Below are 19,508 nucleotides of genomic sequence, written 5' to 3'. Positions count from 1 at the left end.
ATGGCAATATTGTTATGTAGACATGAATTGATAATATTTAAAACTATAAACGTCTCAAACTTCGTTAAATCTTGACTTTGTTAAGGTTGGTCGGGTTGCTGAAAAAAATATTCATATACAACTTGTTGTGAACGAAAAAAATCTCCGAGTACAAGAAAGTAATTAATTTCACTTCATCCGAAGTTATGCATTAAAATTAAAAATAGTAAAGAATATGAAAACTAACCCAATTGAGTTTGTAGTACGTTAATAGTTTGAATATACATTGCAACATTTGCTTGCGAATACAACATAATGTTCTAGAATAAAATTTTATGAAGAACTGCTAACATTGATTCCATTTGATCATTTTTCAAATAATGTAGGATACCCAAAATCTGTTCGTTTATTTAATTTCCTGTTTTTGCAGTATTTTGTTAGTAAAAATAATCGAGACTAAGTTTTTCTGATCACATTCAAAATTATTAATTTCAACCTTTACATTTACAGTATCTGAGAGAACAATTTGTAAGAAAATCTAAAACTGTGTTAGCTCTTTTCATATATCTACGTTGGAAAAACGGAATTCAACAGGTGATATTTATATTGTTTCCGTTTGATTCCGAACTTAGTACGAATTTCTGTCAAACCGTTTTCTTGAAGTCAGCAACGACCTGCATAGGTTAAACGCAATTAAATCTCACACTGTTCAGTGAAAACCCAGCTAAGTTTCATCAAAACTGTTAAAAAAATCTTCTCCAGGTTTCTTCGAGGTTCCTCAAGCGAAAGCTATATAAGAATCGCTATTTGCAACTTCGAACTCCATTCTGAGGTCTTCTGACCATTATTTCCGGTGCTTTCGGAATCAGAATTCGCAACTTATTTGACGGTTTGAAAATTTAAACAATCATCAACCTGTAATTATGGAAATTGGGCGCAAACTATCTTAAAATCGCTGTGTGAAACAATTAAAAAACAATCAATTTCGTTTGAAAAGAATTAAAGAAGCCAAAAATTTTCTGCGATTGAATAAATTGAATTCTGGTTAGGTAAATACTTTTTCGGGTAATGAAAATTGTTTTATTGTGAGTTGATATTTTCTATTGGCAGTTACCGAGTTTGTTTATCAAATTGTCATAATCAAGCTCGGAACGCGATAGCGAAAGGTCAACTGATGAGTAAAGTCTACTTAGTTTCACTGACTTCCAGTTCTATCAAAAGACGTTTAAAAATTAATCTAAGATGAAAAATAAACAAATATTGCCAAACAAACAAACGAAAAAAACAACGAACAAACGTGCATCGAGCAAGAGTCCGTGAAGGAAATAGCCACTGTTTGCCAGTAATACAAACCACACAGCCTCAAAATCAGAACCCCACCGCTGTTTGTGCAATGTTATAGCTAGTTATATACAGTAGATTACACCCCCGCGTTATTTTCGCACACCAACCGAACGCCTGCCAAAGTGTTTGGATGGAAAAAGCAATTTTGAATCCACTAAACATCTGATAACCGATCCGAAATGGGAATCGGGAGACCCATTTGAATCAATCGTTTTCCGTCCAGAGCAGACCCGGCGGCTTTTCCCGCACATTCATCAAATTTATCACCCGACGGCCTTATGCGGTACCATTGTTCGATTTCACAAGCTAGAATTCACTAACGTTCTAATTTTACAACGCTGAAAGTTCCACTGTTCCACATCAATAGAATCACTAATTCACTAAGGGTACCTTTTAGCCCAACACTGCAACCTGCTCCGCAGGTTTCGGACTAGACCGCCTACTTCAACTTCTTAGCAAGCACTGACTTCAGATCCTTTACTGCAAATGTAAAATCGTTTGGCCACTCGAAGACGACACTCGAGAATCCTGTCTGAAACGACTGTTGCGCTTAAAAGCCACACACAACCAAAGCCACAACCACCTCGCACCCACACACACACTTTCACTCACTCACGAGTCTCAATGCAGGAGAAGGCTAAGAAGTGCCTTTTTCCAGATACCAATTTGGTTCCGCAAGAGTCTGCTGTTAGACAAACAGCCTACCACGACGAGATCTGGTCTCGTACTGAACTACACTCCTGGCATAGCGGGAAATTCCAGCCTCTTTAGGGATAACAAGAGAAAATTCACCCCATTCGAGCATGTATAGTCATCTCGCTCCTGTTCGTTCAACTGTGGCCGAGCAGACAACGAAGGAGTCCCGAAGAAGAAAATTCTGAATTCGCTTTCACGTGATGACGGCAGCTGGAGTCGCGAAAATTCATGAGCCACACAACCGTGTCGATACCGAAAATGGGACAGCGCACATTTATTATTCACCGTTTCGTTGTATATGAAGTTTAAAGGCATCTAATACTCCAATGTCCGAGATTGGACTCGCCACAGTAAATCTTGTTTCTTTTCAGATGAACTCACAGATCGTTCTGGCATCAACCTTCCGGTAGCTCCGGATTACGAACAGAATCCATTTAATGTACAATCGGTTCATACGAACTTTTAAGGAAGAGAGATTGCAGGAATCATTGTGCTAAGCAATGCGAGGAAAATGGATGCGACTCCAACAAGTGGTGATGTTAGATCTCAAGCTAGAATTCCATTGTCACGTCGGTTTTTTAACTCCATCCAGTCGCTATATACCATTTAATGTTCCCACATCATCATCATCATCATCATCATCACCATCATCATCGCCATCATCGTCATAATCATTATAATAATCACTCATTGCTAAATCGTGGTATGAATCGGTCTTGTGCGTAGTGAAAAAGGCTTTGATTATTTTTGGTAATGATTCGTGACATCTGTCCCGTAAGTCAAAAAATCACGGAACTCGTTATGATGAAAAACCATTACTAGGTAAACGAAATACTTCAGAAAATTTTCCACAATGGAATATATGCTCAAATTTCGGACGAACAAATGATCGCTTCTATCAGAGCTTATTCCGAAAATAGAAATGTTGTGAATTGTGACAAGAAACTAAGGTGTGCTAATAAAAGTCATTTTCATTGACTCAAAATAGACGAAAAGTAATGAAACTCTCAACTCCGCTTGCAAATTATGAGAACGGGTCCATGTTTAGTTAACGACAAAAACAGGCCAGTTGAAGGAAAATTATGTTCCCATAAATTGCAAGAAAATACTCTTGGACATGATATGGAACTAGTTCCGCGCCACCGAAAATCCGGCCATTCGAGAGCCTTGGCGGCTCCCTTTCGAAATCACGTTTTTTTCGAACTGGGTGTCACTCGTATTCCAAAACTATTACACTTATCAACATTTTTTTTGCATAAATATCTGTTTATTAATCTTATTTTTGTGTATTACATCAACATTTCACAGTACAAGTGTTTGATCCTTTGGCCTTTCATATTTGTTGTTCATACGATTCGTTATTAATAATAGGTGTTTTAGTTACTCTTGTTTTACATACTAATGTTTAATCATAATATTTATGTTAATTATTTATAAAATATCTACCTACTTATAACTATCCCTAACCTAATACGTACAAATTTTGAATTATTTGTATTTCAGAGATTGAGCACCTCTCTTCAAATTTCGTGCAGTATTGTTCGAATTTTTGGTCTAGTATATCCAGGGAGGCCATTTCATGTACTTCACTAGTCCTTATCCAAGGGGATAGTTTTAGAATCATCTTTAAGATCTTACTTTGAATGTGCTGAAGCCTAAGTTTGTGTGTTCGTGCACAGCCCCGCCAAACAGGGACTGCGTATTCAATTGCGGGGTAGATGATTTGTTTATAGACAGCCATCTGATTCTTCAGGCACAGTTTAGATGTTCTACAAATCAGCGGATACAGAGATCTAATGAGTATGCTGCATTTTTGAACGATTTTGTCAACATGTGACCTGAATATCAGATGTCTGTCAAAGGTGAGTCCTAGATAGATAACTTTGTCGGACCATTAAATGACCTCATCACCGAATCGTATTCGGCATTCGTCTGATGGAACAAGTTTTGGAGATCTTGAATGTGGAAACAAGATGACCTGAGTGATCACAATTTTCCAGCTTGTAAAATATTCAGTTGGAGCGTCCAGACATGTCTGTAGTTTATTCTTCAGAGCATTAATGACACGACCTTTGTAAAGAATGGCAGTATCATCAGCAAATTGTGACAGAACACCACCACCCGGAAGAGGTGGGATGTCTGGTTCGGGTAAAAAAATTTGCTGCTCACTCGGGTACGGGTCGGGACGGGTAAAAAAATTTACTGCTCATTCGGGTATAGGTCTGGTACGGGTAAAATTTTTTTTCTGATCGATTACCCGACCATTTGTATTTCACATAAATATGTTAACATGTTGACGAGAATTTTTTATTGCAAAGCAGTTCTTCCGAAAAATAAACAATTTGATTCAAGGGGTTTTGATATTCGCGCCTAGGACCAGACCTGACAATTGGCATATTTTTCCAGAAAAAAACATTTCTTTTCTTCATTTAAAAAAAACGATCAATCATAGTTACGTGAAAAGTTATGTAATTATTTTCCACCCTACTTTTTTATAACATATTTAATAAGACTCGACTCGACTCTGACTCCGAGTAAAACGAACACGTGGTACGCGCCCTAAACAACAACTCATGAAAAAAAAGAAAAAATAAACAAACTTGCATGGATGCTTGGTGCGACCCGAGAAAATTTTCAGAGCGAAACTACGCGATTGAAGTCCGATCTAGAGCAACCTCAGGTTGCTAAAACAAACATATCAAACGTTGTTTGGGCGACTCTGATCAATAAACGAAAACGGTATAAGATGTTACGGTCAGACCCTCCTTTCCACGTAGGTTTTAATGGACTGCCATTTTAAAGCTGTTTAATGCACAATCCAGTAAAAATTATTTGATTCATATATAAAATGTTAAAATACATTCAGATACCAGAAAACTGTTACTTTAAATATTTGTTGGAGATTTTCAAAATTTTCATGTAAATCATTAGGATTCTAACCATAAAAACATGAACATTTATTTCAGAAAATCTGCATAGAAGTTATTCTTATTCATCACTTCTGGATGGTGTAATCTCACTTGAAATGAAACCGATTGATGGCACAACAAGTTGGGTAATATTGCCAGTTAATTTTCGTTTCTTTTCACTGGACCACAAGTGAAAATCTCAATGCGTGATTTTTCACCGTGTTCACTCGTACCCAAAATTGAATACAACGGGTATTACGACATTTTGGGTAAATATGCTTTTCGAAAAAGTTTAGTAGATATTACTCCCTTTTGTCGACATTAGTAAATGAGTATAAAGTACCAAAGACATTGGAAATCTATTCATGCTTCACAGTGTATTTATATGTTTAAATGTAAACAAGCATTTTAATGTATTTTACTTACCAACTAAAGCCTGGTACGGCTCGCTATCTAAAACATTTTATTTTTTCCATCCTGAATTTTGGTAAAATTTTTACTACTCATTCGGGTTGAGTACGGGTACAGGTAATTTTTAATCGGGTACGGGTCGGGTAAGGGTAATTTTTTTTAATTTTTCTCGGGTACGGGTCGGGACCGGGTAATTTTTTTGCTGATCACTCGGGTACGGGTCGGGTTCGGGTATAAGAATTTCTATACCCGACCATCTCTAGTAGAGAGTAAGCTGATGGGCCGATAGCTTTTGGAAAAGGAAGGATCTTCCCCCGGTTTCAAAACTGGGATAACTTTAGCTAACTTCCACTTTGAATGGAAGTAACCAAGCTCCCAGCACCTGTTAATAATTTTAGCTAAGAAAACAAATGAGCGAATACTCAAATGTTTCAGCTCAATGTTGAATGTGTTGTCGAAACCGGGGGTCTTCATATTTTTGGATTTTTTCACAATAGCCATCAGCTCATTCGCAGTGACTCTACTTTCCTCAGGAATCAAGCAGTCTGATTGGTCAACCTCAGCTACGCTATCAGCAACGGCTCTTTCATGTGAACTAACAATGTTGAGTCCTAAATAGTGAGAACACAGAAATTGCTGGCCTAACGCATTTGCCTTCTCTACTGGTGTGATTAAAGGTATTCCTTCAGCTGCGTCCTTGGCTGACATCAGAGGAGGAAAAGGCTTCGGTTTTTTCGTAAGCACCTTCGTTATGGACCAGAAGGACTTAGAATGTGGCAGAATTTCTTGAAGCTTTTGCTGGAGGTTCCTGTTGCGAAGCACAGATATCTTTTTCTGGATTATCCTAGTTAAGTTGTTATAAGAAGTCTTCCTATCTAGGATGCCAGTTCGTTGATACTGCCTCCGGTAGATATTTCGAAGTCGGATGAGTTTCTTGGTGACACTGTCAATTTGAAAGAAACTCGGTATATGTTGTACTGGAACCGTCCTATCACGAGCGACTGTGATTGAATGCTGGAAGGAAGATAGGGCCGCATCGATTTCCATCGGGGAATCTAGTGACAAATCGATATTAATAAGTTGGTCGGCGATTTGTTGAAATTGGACCCAGTCGGTGCGATAATAGTTCCTCCGAGGTTGAATAGGCACTGTTTCTGGTGAAGATCCCAACGTCAATATTACTGGAAAGTGGTCAGAAGAGAGCTCGTTGAAGACAACCGGAGAGCTGTCAATGGCGCTGTTGCTGATGAATATATCCAAAATGGAATGAACTCCCGATCTGGAAAGTCGCGTTGGTTGATCCGGAGCGAGCATGTTGTACTGTCCAGCTTCGTAATCTTCGGCAAGTACGAATCCGTTTCGATTCTGTCTTTTGTTTCCCCACAGCTCATGCCGTGCGTTCAGGTCCCCAGCAATGATGAATTTGTTCTGTCGTCGAGTGAGCATAGCCAGATCTCGCTTCAATGATGCACACGTACCATCTCGAAGATTGGATTGTTTGGGGCAATACGCTGCAATGATGAAGATGGGTCCCATCGTCGTTGTAATCTCAATTCCGATGGCTTCTATAAGTTGCAATTTAAAGGCTGACAGAAGTCTGTGCTGAATGGATCGTTTAATGGCAATGGCAACTCCCCCTCCTCTGGTAGTTGTACTGTCGAACCTGTGAATCCTGTAATTGGAAATAAAAATAGAAATTTCAGGTTTAAGATGAGTTTCAGTAAAATAGCAATATCGGCATTCTTCTCTTGAAGAAAGTCGGATAATTCAGCAGTTTTACTCCTGAGTGAGCAAACATTCCAATTTACTACAACCAACTCATTATATTGCATATTCGATGGTGAATTTGCCTAAGGCGTTGATTTGATCCAACCGCGTTCTGCAGTTTCGTAGTTTTGTTGTCATTGTTTCAAAAATGACGATCAGTTGTTCAACTGAGAATAAGTCACCAGAGTCATCCTTTGCTTGTGGTTGATTATTGCCCACCCAGGAGGGATTTTGGAGGAAGAATCTTTTTGTGATCTAGCGGCTAAATCTTTTGGATTGCTGTGAGGAAGTGGCGACAAATTTGGTGGGAGCCGCGGGAAATTATTTTCATTCTTCTGTGGAATACTAGTTGCCTGTTGTCGAATTTTTGTGAACTCAGCACGTTTGGGACACGATTTGCTAGTATATGGATGCTCGACATCACAGTTCACACATTTTACAGCGATGTCATCTAGTAGGCAATCGTTGGTATTATGTGATTCGGCACATTTCTCGCACCGACTTTTCATGTGGCAATTCCTCGCTCCATGGCCGTAGTTCAAACAGTTCGTGCACTGTGTGACATCCCGATGTACCGGTTTATACTTTTGCCATTCGATGATTATATGGAATAAGGATTTTATCGTTTTTAGTTGACTCATGGTGATGGACCCCCTATCCAGATGAACCAGGTACAGTTGATCTCGATACTTTTTGTCCGTATTGTGTTTTAAACACCATCACAGGCTTTAGTCCAGCATCCGACAGTGCCTGCTTTAGTTCGGCTTCCATCATGTCGGGTAGTCCTCGAAGTACAACCATCATAGGTTTGTTGGCGGCAATATCATGTGTGAAGTATTCCGCTTTTGTCTGCTTCAGGTACAATTCCACTGCTTTGTAGTGGTTCAAAGCCGGAACAGTTATTTTGTAGCCTTCAGTACATAAACGGATTGCTGCCTGCAGTCTTTTGCTGATCAGCGTGTTGAAATCCGAGCGAAGACTTGGTGGGAAGCCCTTTTTTCCTTCTTCTACAGTTCCTCTTCGACATCAACTGGCAGATCAGCATTTTTCCTTTTTCTACAGTTCCTCTTCGACATCAACTGGCAGATCAGCGTATTGGTTGTTACTCAGCAAACGGTCGTTTATTTGTACATCACTTGGCTTCAGACGCTTAGCATCCTTGAGATCCTTCTCGGATCTATGGTGCGTTTTACCCATAGCTTGGGTAGGTAGACAGCTGCGAATAAAAGATAAAACAAAATCAAAGATAAAACAAAATCGTAGTAGGTTATTCGTCTATCCACATCGAGTGTTAGATGACGAATTCACTTATCAACATGAACCACACGGCGTTTTATTCTTTAGACACCTCTCTATGGTCTATAAGCCAAGCCTTTTTTATTCCATTCTTTTCGTGGAACAGACTCATAGTTTACATAACCATTGCGTGACTGGTACTACGATCCTATTGACACTAAGAATCCTTCCAGGTCGAGGCTCGAACATACGACAACTGACTTGTAAGCCCTCCTTGGTAGAAATGTTTCATTGTAGCACCGTAAGCTAGCCTATTTAACTTTTCTACTCTGCGAAGTGAGTTTCCTTTACGATGGAAATTTTCTTATTTATTCCCAATTTACAAAAAAGACGATAAATGCAATATTTCTAACTACCGTGGAATTACGTCTTTGTGTGCTTTCTCTAAGCTATTTGAAATAATCGTGAATGATCTACTATTTGCTAGCTGTAAAGGCTATATAGATTACGAGCAGCATGGTTTTTACACAAAACGCTCGGTATCATCGAACCTTATGTTATTCATCTCAAAGTGTGTTCAGAACATGGCCTCTGGTTTGCAAATCGATGCAGCGTATATGGATCTTAAGACTGCATTCGATCGAGTGGATCACGGAATACTTCTGTCTGAACCGAAACGACAGGGTATCTCTTCGACGAGCGTAGACTGGTTCAAATCGTACTTGACAAACCGTTCAGTTCGAGTAAAAATTGGATCTTCAACTTCAGATATATTCTCGAATCAGTCTGGAGTTCCGCAAGGAAGCAATCTTGGTCCGTTACTGTTTTTGATCTTCATAAACGACCTTTCCCTGGTGTTACCACCGGATTGCAGATTGTTTTATGCAGATGATGCAAAAAGTCAGAAAGTCATCAAGAATCACGAGGACTGCTTTGAACTACAACAAATGATAGAAAAATTCGTTGATGTTAAAAAAATTTCTTGTGCTTGAGTATCGAGAAATGTCACATTGGATCGTGAAATTACCTTTAGACTGCACTATGACAATATTTTAGCCAAAGCTAACCGTCAACTTGGTTTTATCATTTAGGTTGCCAAAGAGTTTCGGGACCCGTTATCTCTAAGATAATATCTAAATTGTTCACTTGTACGTTCAATATTAGAGTCAAACGCTTTAGTATGGTTTAGTACCATGCTCACTGGATCGCCAGGATTGAGGCTGTTCAAAGAAGATTTGTTCGGTACGCTCTGCGTTTGCTACCGTGGCGAGTCCCTATTAATTTACCGCCATACGAAGATCGGTGCCGCCTCTTGAATATCGAGCCGTTGGAGTTACGACGTATAACCGCTCAAGCAACTTTCGCTGCTAAACTACTTTTAAGGGACATTGATAGCCCCACTTTACTTATGCAACTCAATATCTACACACCTGAAAGAACACTTCGCTAGCGGAGCATTCTGTTCCTAGATCCAAGGAACAGAGTATATGGACAGCACGAACCTTTTCGAATAGTCTGCATGCAGTTCAACGATTTTTTTCATCTTTTTGATTTTAATGTGTCACCTTTTGTGTTTCGCCAGCGACAGCTTAACCGATTCCACATTGTGAATAATTAGCTTTAAGTTATATGTTATAGTTTAATATGTCAGATGATGCTTTTTATACAAATAAACAAATAAAACCAATTCGATACAGAGTGTGATACTGTTTGATGTTTGGCTTCCTACTGATAATTGCTACCAATTCGAGAAAAATTAGCGTAAAAACCGCGTAACTTAAAAAATCCGCGTAAAAACCGCCTAACATTGACATTGCTTAGTTCGATGAACTGAGTCGAATGGTATATAACAGTTGGCGCTCCGAGCCAATTTTTACTAGTCGGTTTTTGTAAAGTGATTGGATAACCTCTATATGAGTGTGATGTGAAGTGAAGCCACCATCAGTTCGAGGACTTGCCAGTGGATGCGGGTAGACTTACAGTAGCCCCGATATGATTCATCCATTCGTCACCTAACTATAGCTGTTACCGAAAAGCGAACAGAAAAGATTAGGCGGATATGTAAGCAGTGTCACTTACTCGTATTCCGGGGAATAAAAGATGCTCCCTTACAATGTCATACCTTTCACGTCCATACGACATACATTATGCACCTGATAATCAAATTACAACACAATTTAAATTGGCAATGATACAGGAACTGATGAAAAAAATGATAGCATTGCAGACGAATCGCTATTTGAAAAATATAACGACAAGGGACGCGGACGAAGTGAGCTCACCACCATCTGCGTAACCATTCTATATGAGAAAGGCAAAAAATTTAAGTAGTTTAATATATATACTTCCAAGTGTAAAAAGTTTGATTTTGAAATAATGATTTTTTTTTGGAATCCAACTTCCGGTTTAGAGACTAACAGTTCGGCTTAAAAGTTCGTATCGTTTAATAGAAACACACATTTTTTTGCCAAAATTCGTTTTTATTATTCAACATAATTGCCATCAGAGGCGATACAGCGATTATAGCGATCTTCCAACTTTTCGATACCATTTTTATAGTACGATTTGTCCTTTGCCTCAAAATAGGCCTCAGTTTCAGCGATTACCTCTTCATTGCTTCTAAATTTTTTACCAGCGAACATTCTCTTGAGGTCTGAGAACAGGAAAAAGTCACTGGGGGCCAAATCTGGAGAATACAGTGGATGAGGGAGCAATTCGAAGCCCAATTAGTTCAATTTCAGCATGGTTTTTCGTTGTTGTTTTTGATCGATTGTGAGCTCACGCGGCACCCATTTTGCACAAAGCTTTCTCATATCCAAATATTCGTGAATAATATGTCCAACACGTTTCTTTGATATCTTTAGGGTGTCAGCAATCTCGATCAACTTCACTTTACGGTCATTGAAAATCATTTTGTGGATTTTTTTCACGTTTTCATCGGTAACAGCCTCTTTTGGACGTCCACTGCGTTCATCGTCTTCGGTGCTCATATGACCAGTACGAAATTTTGCAAACCACTAACGAATTGTTGCTTCGCCCGGTGCAGAGTCTGGATAACACTCATCAAGCCATTTTTTGGTATCGGCGACACTTTTTTTCATCAAAAAGTAGTGTTTCATCAACACACGAAATTCCATTTTTTTCACAATAACAAAAGTAGCTTCACTCAAAATGCAATATCGCACAAACTAATAATCAGACAGCTGTCAAATTTATACACGTATCTTTTGAAGGTTGGTACTAACTGAAAATGGTATGGATTTAATTCTAGTGGCGCCCACTCATAGAAACGATACGAACTTTTCAGCCGATCTGTTACAGTATGAGTAGAGTAAAATTTTCAATTTCAAGATTGCTTCATCTTAAGGGATAGTGTAAAGAGGAGGGAATTCCTTGAAATTGGTTCATAAATTTCTCGAATTTGTAAAGCTGGTTAGTTGGTATCCAAAAAAACTCTTGGTGATAACTTCCGTTTAGGACCTTCTGCACAGAAATAAATAATGAACTTTACACGACTTGTAAATCAATAGTACTATGAAATAGACTTCTGTTGAATCGAAAATTCAATTGAAAACCATCTGCAATGTTAAACCATGAAAAATATGTAAATTCACAAAATAGTTTTATCTGTGGGTTTGGATCACACTTCGCTATTGATTTTTAGCGCCCAGGGTCAATTGATCGTAAGAAATCCAAAAGAGATTTCCAGCTACACTACAAGTTTATCAGTATCAAAATATTTTAGAACAAATTATTTGTTGCTTTGCGTGTCGAGGCTATGGTCTTAGCGAATTGCATAAGAAATTGCATTGAAAACTGTTTTCATACCAACTCATATTGAACATCTCAACAGCTTTTTTTAATAACTATTCATTGGAATATGAGTTAAAATTAAATTATTAAGATTTAAATTGGGTGTTCAGCCACAAGTGGTGACTTTTCAGCCCTATTATATACATGATTTGGTTATTACCATGAAGACATCATTTGCTTCCGCAATTCTGTGATTTTTGTGTAGGGAAAATTCTAAACCTAATGGTTCTATATTTGTGAGTCTGTGTAACTCATTTGTACTAAACCAGGGAGGACGCTTCAAAATCATTTTCAGAATTTTATTCTGAATCCTTTGAAGCGTTTTCTTCCTGGTGGAACAACAACTTGACCAAATTGGTACTGCATAAAGCATGGCTGGTCTGAAAATTTGTTTATAAATTAATAATTTGTTTTTTAGACAGAGCTTAGAATTTCTGTTTATAAGAGGATATAAACATTTAATATATTTATTACACTTTGCCTGGATTCCTTCAATGTGATCCTTGAAAGTGTGGTTTTTGTTATACGTTAAACCTAAGTATTTTGCTTGATCAGACCATGTCAATTCCAAGCCATTCAATTTGAGAATGTGATTATTGTTTGGTTTAAGAGAAGAATCTCTTGGCTACATCTCAACAGCTTGATACTTCATCTGCTTTACGGAAGGGAGACGACTCATCAGACTCGTCCGTAACCATGATTATGAGGGTCATAAGTCGCACTGCCGCAACCGTACTAGGTACGAGGTTATCGAATCAAAGGAATTACTGGTTTGACGGCGAATGCCAGACAGGCACGGAACAACACAACTCGGATTTTCAAAGGAAAAATCGCCACCAGGAAGACCAAGATCGCGAGTCGATGGAACAGCTGTACCACGTATATGATACATGGAAATTCTATGAGAAGGTGAACCGCTCACGTAGAGGCCACACGTCACAGGCCGGAATGTGCAAATATACCAGTGGTAAACTTCTCACGAACGAATGTGAGGAGATCGACGGATGAAAGCAGTATTTAGGCGAGCATCTAAACAGTGCAAGATACAGAGAAAGACACAGGAATCAGCTGACGACAGATTTCCAGCACCTGATCTATCGGAGATAAGTGAGGAGATCAGTAAGCTGAGGAACAACTAAACCGCGGGCAATGACCAACTGCCAGGCAAGCTGCTCAAATATGGAGAAGAGGCACTGGATGATTTCTAAGATTCTACTGCAGGAATGGATGTAAGGTATGTGGTCTGTCCCAGCTAAGGTGATAAGCTTGACTGTTGCAACAACTGCACAATCACATTGCTGAACGCCGTCTACAAGGTACTCTAGCAAATCATTTTCCAACGTCTATCACCAATAGCTAAGGCCACAGCAAACGGGATTCACTGTGACCTGCCCCACTACGGATCACATATTCGCGACAAGTACTCCAGAAGTGTCGTGAATACAACGTACCAACACATCACCTAATCATTTACTTCAAAACGACATACGACGCAATCGATTGCGAACAGCTATGGCAGATTATGTACAAATGCGATTTTCTGGATAAATTGACGCAATTGGTCAAAGTAACAATGATCAGAGTGATGTGTTACGTCCGAGTATTTGAGGCGCTCTCGAGTCTCTTCGAATCCCTGAGAGAGTTACGGCAAGGTGGTGGTCTCTCTTGTCTCTTGTTTAATGTTGTTTTGAAAGGTGTATTCGAAGAGCGACGATCGACACGAATGGTATAATCTTGCAAAAGTCCGTAGAGCTTTTCAGCTTCGCTGACGATGTTGATATTGTGACACGTAACCTTGAGAAGATGACTGGAACATAGATCCGACTGAAAGCTGAAGCTAGGTGTATCGGACTAGTTATAAATGTGTAGAAAACAAAATACATGAGAGGCTCTGAAGAAGACACACTACGCCTCCCACCACGAATATTGATAGACGGTGACAATGGTTGACGAGTTCGTGTATTCGGGCTCACTGGCGATTTTGGGAGGAAATCGTGCGTACTTTGAACTAAAAAAAAACCCTTTAATCGAGTAAAGTACGCCACCGCACGAAATTGATCATCTTCAAAACGCTCAATGGATCGGTTGTTCTCTATGGCCACGAAACCTGTACTATGTAGGCAGAGGACCAACGCGCTGAAAGGTGCTGCGGACTATCTAATTTATGGTGGAGTGCAGACGGAAGATGGAATGTGGAGACGGCGTATTAACCACGAATTGCAACAGCTACTAGAGGAACCACCTATCGTACGCATGTCATTAGGATGTCGGATGACAGTTTGGTAAAAATGATATTTGAATCTAATCCGGCTGAGACAAGAAGAAGAGTAGCGCAAAGAGCAAGATGGATCGATCAAGTGCAGGGAGATCTACAAAGCATACGGCTGGCGAAAAGCAGCCATCGACCGAGTTATGTGGAGACGTATGCGTATTACAGCAAAGGATACCAAAGCCTTGGTATTACATTCCTGTAGTGGAATTTGACCTTCTGTTTCAACAGACTTCGCAGACGATTCAGAGTGTACACGACACTACGAATCCTTCCAGGTCGGGGCTCGAACATACGACAACTGGTTTGTAAGACCAGTGCCCTATGCAATGAACCGCCAACTCGGGACAAAGCAAAGGATACCGCAATGACTATAGTTGCAAAATCGAAGGCCACAAAATTCACATTCATTTTCATTTTGTAACGAAAGCTCTTTTCAGTTATTACATGGTGATGGAAATTATTTCTCGCAACTATAACACAATATTGAACATAGTGGAAATATTACCAAAACACATGTTCCATTGCGAGGAGATTAGAATGAAGAATATGGAGCGCTTCATATCATTTCGCTTGAAATCAGGAATAATCGAAAAAAGTTCGGAAAAGCAAGTTCGATAGACAGATAAATACACCAAACACACAATATTATTTTAAAAAACACATCACAAACACCACTAATTTCATTCAATGCCACTTTATGTTAAAACTTTCATATGAATTGTAAATGAAAATATATTGAATTAATAGTTTCAAAAAAAAGGTAAAATTAAAAAAAAAACAAAATTAGTAACCAAAGCGTAGTAAAACAGTCGTTCTAATTAAGGAAACCACTAGACTCGAATGGAATACTACATCGCATTTACAGTCGTTTTATCATATTTGAAAATTAAACGATACTTTCTGAACGAAAACTCTGTTCGGCGAAATCACGCTATAATGACACAAAATAATTGAATATCGATAAACCTTCCAAGTGTTAGCACGACTGTGGGAACAAACGAAATCATTGAAAATGTAATTTTGGTGGAAAAAATACTTAATGCGTATCTATTTTCTATTTTCCGTTTCCAGGACATACAACTTCCAAGTGAACACGAAAGCGCTCGAAAATGTTGTATAATTGCTTACGCAGCGACTGATTTATTGTTCATGAACATATTCCATCGTTTGGAACATAATCTGATGCGTATCTGTTTTTTCAATAATAAATAGTAACGTATGTTAAAATTGGCAATTTGTTTATTGCAAGCACGCGATACGATTTCAACAGTATTTCTTAACATCATAAAATGAGTGGACCCCAATTGTTCACCGCATTCCTGCATGGACTGGTTGCCACATTGTCGACTCCATTATCATTAACAACTTGTTGGCTCCAAGATCACTTTAGCTAGTCATTCAGTCATTGTCATAGACGTGCTTCCTTCTGCCATGTGTACATACATATAGGTTCTATCGCTTACCGTAATTGGAGAAATGTGATGAAAATTTATGTGCTTATGTTTCATGGTGCTGATTCTAATGCTATGTATCGTTAAGCATGTCCAAGCTCCTTCTTTTCTCCTTTTTATGTGGAACCCATATTGTCTGTCCTTTCAGAAGATTAGAGGGGGATGCATGGATGAACGTCTGGATTCAGCTATACATACACGATAGATAGATGGGGTGTGCGTACCCGTTCGGAATCTACAAGTGGTTGTTCTCTCTTTTTCACCAACCATGTGCAAACAGACAATAAGTCGAATTCGAAGAGTATTTGATACGAGAGCCCATGAAATTCAAATTTCAACCGAATGATAGCAGAACTGTTCCAGTGGTAACTACAGTGCTGAGAAGCACTTACGCGTTGATTATTTACATTACAGATTTGAAACCACTTTTATCGTTCCCCATAATGGCACATGCTTTTATTGATTAGTACCGGCCTAGCCAGATTCACCTACAAGATAGTTAAGAAAAAAGATTCCCCGGTGAGTACAATTGTTGGTACGAGGAAAAACTGTACCGTAAGATCAATTTATTGGCGCAAAAAAAAACACTACCTGGAAGGATAACGTGATGTGTTGTCAATCAGGGCAATTCCTCGCGGTGAGTCGATGTCTTCTGAAATGCGCTCGTTAGACACAGCGAAATACTTCACCAGAGATATCTTTATTTTGAAGGTGTCTGAAAAAGTACGTGATTGGAAGACTTTTTTAAAGTTCAGAACTAGCCAGGGTGTGCAACAAAATTGTTATAAAATATAATCTGAGCATGCTGTTGTTTTTATTTTTGGGGGGACCTTTTGAAATTCTACATTGAATTCAATGATATAAAGAACGAACATTCAGACAATGCTTCGCACTCGTACAGTTCCAATATTTCGGTTTTTTTTCTTGGTTTTCGCAGTTTATTAGACCCAAAACTGTTTTTAACAGTTATAAGGGGTTATTTTTGCTGGTATCTTTTTGGAAACACTGTTTTTGGCAGATCACGAGTGAATCGTGTCTTATGTCATTGTCAAACTTGTTCAGTTTGATCCACAATTTAATCATGAATCGTAATTTGGTCTATAATTTAATCAGGAATGGACGCTGGAAAAGTTAGAGGAAAATGCACTTTTTTATCGAAAAATTGTGTTCAGCGACAAGGCTCATTTCTGGTTAAATGGATACGTCAACAAGCAAAATTGTCGCATCTAGAGTGAAGACCAGCCAGAAGCATAGTAAGAGCTACCAATGCATCCCAAAAAAGTCACTGTTTGATGTAGATTATGGGCCGGAGGCATTATTCGTGAAATACCGGCCGATGTGTTAGAGAGAGTTTGCCAAAATTGGGCATCGTATAATTTCCGTCTAATAAAAATCGTAGTTCGTCATTTTCAATATTTTTCGGTTGAATTTCGCATTCTTTGTCAATGACAATAAAACTAAATTGTTGAAACTAGTGTTCACATATGCGGATGACTTTCCGATGCCCCAGGTTTAAAGCTAAGTAGATAAAAATCATGCCAATATAGTCTGACCATAACCATATGCAGGTTATTTTAATTAAATTTTAAATTCAGAATGAAAAAAATTGAGAAATTTTGAACGAACATCTTAGGTCTGAAATAATTTTTTTTATCCAAAATAATGTAACGATATATATTATCGGAGCAATTTCGAGTCATAATTGCATTTCATTGCATGGTGTGTGTGTGTGTGTGTGTGTGTTTAAAAAAATTGTCATCTCTGTGCACAGTCGATGGTACACACACACACTTAACAGTGTTATGGTGACGTATAGCGGAAAGAAACCAGGGCAACTAGATTTGGCACAATGGTAATTTCATTAGTATTTAACACGCTTTTTCTGGTAATATTCGAACCCGAAACAGATTTATTGAAATATAAATATCAACAATATAAATAAACTAATGTCACGGATACCAAAAAAATACTTGTTGATGATAATTTTAAGAAGTAAAACAATTTTTTTTGTAATATTATGAGAAAACTTGGCAACATTGCGCAATTAAATGAGATGAAAGCAAAGCGCAATCAAGTGAACTAAGTGAGGAACTTTCATCTCATATTCTTGAAGACTTTTATTGCATGTCGGGTAATTTTTGAAGTTTTTAATCGTTAATTGAACAAGTGGCAAGTGAACATTACTAATTATGAAGTCATCCAGAATTCAATAGTAGTGTAATTGTGCGAAACAGTGATCATGTTTTGATACGAATCGCTTAGTAGATATTCAGAAACATGACGAACTGTTAATCTTGAGACGAAAATGTGTCCTAAATTGAAAAGTGAGTTTGTTTTAAATGGAAAAAAACGATCACCGAAGAATTTAACACCATTTCTTCCAATGAGAAAGTGTGACAATAGCTTGAATAATTATTTTAGAACATTCTAAAGTTTGGTTCAGGTACGTTGTGAGATATTATTCATGTTCATAGTAATTAGGTGAAGGGATGAGATGAAAATAGGAGCTCAGATGGAATAGGGAGCCGTTATCCTAGACACTCGCGCATGGGTTTGTGGAAGACCAGTTTATGATTTTCAGCTTGAATCACACGATCGACGAATTTTCACACATTCCATATAAATCTGGTAACATAAATATGATAACACTGACAATGATATGCAGATGTAAGTTGATGTCGTTCAATTTTGGGCCGCATATTCGCATCGGTTGACTTCGTTTAATTTTGGGCGGTAAATTGGCAGTTTCCGTCGCTTGAAGAAAAATCACATGCTAGTGTTAATTGACACAATAACTTCGAAATGAAAACTGGTTTTTTTATTTAACTGTATAGTTTTAGAGAGCTCAATTGTCTGAAACTTCTTATTAGACACCATTTTACCCTATAATTCCGGAACCGGAAGTCGGACCCGGATGAAATTCAGGAATTATGTATATGACAACGAGACCTTTCATTTGAACCTAAGTTTGGAAATCGGTAAAACCATCGCTATGAAAAGTGAGTGAGATCCATTTTGAAATATATGACTGAGTCGAATGGTATATGACACCCAATCCTCCGAGCCAATTTTTACTAGTCGATTTTTCTAGTGATTGCATAACCTTTCTATATGAGAAAGGCAAAACGTTTCAGAAAATATTAGAGGGGCGATTTTGAAAATGTTATATTCAAAATCTCGAAAAAGCGTTCAACTTTTTTCAGTGTTTTAGAGAGCTTCTTCCAATTTTGTATAAGCAACCATTTCCGAGTTAAAAGGATTTGAAGAAATCCTAAGCAAAAAAATCTGAAATAAGTTTATCCTGATTTTGCCATCTTTTCGACATTGAATTTCTAGAATTGCTCAGCAAGTATTGTATCTTTCATCAAAGATTAATGTCGTTTCTCTTGAAATCCGAATTCACTCAATTCCAACTTCCAATACTGTTGAATCGATATATTTGAAAGCAGTTGGGGTTTTGCTTCAAGTGCAAATACCATAAGTTTGTTAAACTCGTTCCATAAACTTTCAAGAAAAAGATTTGAATACTGTTTCCAAATTTTTTATGTTGTTCTGAACATTCTGAATCGGGTAATAAAGGAATCGTGTGACAAATGTGGCTTCTGTTGGTCATCAATCATTAACCCCTGA

General features: G+C 38.2%; 1 protein-coding gene across 10 annotated transcripts in view; it reads right to left on the bottom strand.

Moving 5' to 3' along the window:
• LOC131433082 (synaptic vesicular amine transporter) overlaps positions 1-2,039 on the bottom strand; it is a 102,724-nt gene extending 100,685 nt beyond the window's left edge. For 4 of the 10 annotated variants that reach the window (XR_009230020.1, XM_058599847.1, XM_058599848.1 and 1 more), the window contains exon 1: positions 1,714-2,039. The gene's annotated coding sequence lies outside the window, so the exon portion shown is untranslated. The other 6 variants (XM_058599849.1, XM_058599852.1, XM_058599851.1 and 3 more) reach the window with 6 other exon arrangements.
• Positions 2,040-19,508: the final 17,469 nt, after the last annotated feature.

This window comes from Malaya genurostris, chromosome 2 (genome assembly GCF_030247185.1).
Source record: "Malaya genurostris strain Urasoe2022 chromosome 2, Malgen_1.1, whole genome shotgun sequence".
Lineage (NCBI taxonomy): Eukaryota > Metazoa > Arthropoda > Insecta > Diptera > Culicidae > Malaya > Malaya genurostris.
The sequence above is the reverse complement of the archived record's forward strand: the minus strand, read 5'-3'. Positions and strand labels throughout refer to the sequence as shown.